General features: G+C 43.5%; 1 pseudogene; it reads right to left on the bottom strand.

The window, feature by feature from the left end:
• Window positions 1-536: 536 nt before the first annotated feature.
• LOC142430758 (gamma-aminobutyric acid receptor-associated protein pseudogene) lies at window positions 537-879 on the bottom strand (annotated as a pseudogene).
• Window positions 880-1,883: the final 1,004 nt, after the last annotated feature.

The raw sequence follows: 1,883 nt of genomic DNA, 5'->3' as shown, positions 1-1,883 counted from the left end.
TGCTCTGTTCTTCTCCACGGGCATCCGCTTCTCAAATTCTTTGCTCAGTTGACAAATTAAATAAAGACGGTGAAAGGATATAACCAGGCACACACCTTTCTTGATTTTATTTTGTTTTTCAGTTTGGTGTCTTCCTCTTCATTCATGTGCCTCCTACCTACCCCTACACAATTTAGTTCCTTCCTACCCCCCAAATAGGAGGCAGTGAAAGGCATTGTTGGGGTTCTGAACTCCTTGGGTATTTAGAAAGGGAACAGAAGCCAAAATAATATGATATGAGACTGAAGTTGAGTGGGAAAGGCGGTGGAGAAAGGTGGACAGGAGAAAGAAAGGAGAGAGACCAGAAGTCTTTTCCACCATGACTGCTTAGACAGGAAACCGAAACAATCAGTAGGGCAGGTCCTAAAGAAGGAAGGTGGTATTTGAATTGCAAGGAGGGAGGGGTCGAGAAAAGGGAGCCACCTTCCTCTTTGAAGAATGTATTCCCCGCCCCCGCCCCCCTCACTGCACCCGCACCCAGCTCCAGGGCAGCATTCTCACAGCCTGCAGACACCTTCCTCACTGTAGGCAACGTATAGGAAAAAGTCTTCATGATGTTCCTGGCATAGCTTACCCATGGCCGCACCGCTAGGTGGAACGACATTATTGACAATGAAAAACAAGGCATCTTCAGCTCAGAGATGAATTTGCATGCGGATCAAGACGTAGAAGTGACCGAATTTGAGATCAGAAGGCCCCTGCTATTTCCTTATGTCCGGATCATCTAATGAACTTTAGGCGCCTTCTGTACTGCCACGGGGATCTGGTCCGGATATTTCTTTAGGATCTTCTAGAGTAGCACTTCTTGAATGGATACTTCTATTTATACATGGATTTCATGCTCCTGGGACTGGACTGGACCAGGTTGGGCTGAGGGAATCCTAGGGGCCCCGAACAATGGGCAGGCAACATGAAAGAAAGCCTTATCTCGTTTATTTTCAGAATTGATATTGATGAAAAGTAAATACAGAGTCTTTCACACAAGTAGCAGATTTACACTGCCCACTTAATTCTCAACTGAGAAAAGTGTCAGATAGTAATATGAGCGCACTAATTGAAAAGAAATGGGACCCTGAAATTTGCGATGGGCATATTTGGGCTGCTGACCCAGAAGATGGAGATATTGAGCTCCTAAATTCCATGGAGCCATTCCAGGCATCAGCACCAGCCCTCACATCTGAAGAGATTAATCCACTTTCAGTAAAGCCATTATCTGTCCACTCCCTCTGCCACCCCCATCCTCACCTGCCAGGCATACTTGAATGGATTAACCCAACTTGGCATGCTGATATGGAACCTGGGGCTGTATCTGGAGCATTGCCAAAGCAGATGCCTTCCAATATATTGCTGTATGTTCCCAGAAAGCATCATCCCCATCCATTATCTTCCCTGGACTTATAATTAGACTTATCTGCCAAGAACTCCCCAATGGTGAAATCCTTATAGTGACCCAAGAAGAAGTTTGCTATTCTCCTACAGAACAGCTAGAATTGCTAATATGTATGGAAGGAAGCCTGAATATTATATGTCAGGGTGATTATGTATATATGTGTATGTTTAAGAATATATGTAGAGATACTTATATCACAAGGACATAAACTTGGATCAATCTAAGTTTATCAATATGAGACTAGTATGCACAGATCTTTCAATGTGTTATCTAGAGTGACTAGGAGAATTTCAATAGTTTATTTGGCTGGTATGCTGAAGCATAGGTTGTCAGATGGTCTATCCTAAGTCAAGTTGATGTTCCAGACTACCTTGATATACTACAGAAGATAGTATGCAGAGGCTTAGGGAAATTGACATGTTCCAGTGGAATAATCAAAATAAACCCATATCCC

Source organism: Tenrec ecaudatus, chromosome 17 (assembly GCF_050624435.1).
Source record: "Tenrec ecaudatus isolate mTenEca1 chromosome 17, mTenEca1.hap1, whole genome shotgun sequence".
NCBI classification, from domain to species: Eukaryota; Metazoa; Chordata; class Mammalia; order Afrosoricida; family Tenrecidae; genus Tenrec; species Tenrec ecaudatus.
This window is presented reverse-complemented; position numbering and strand designations above follow the sequence as displayed.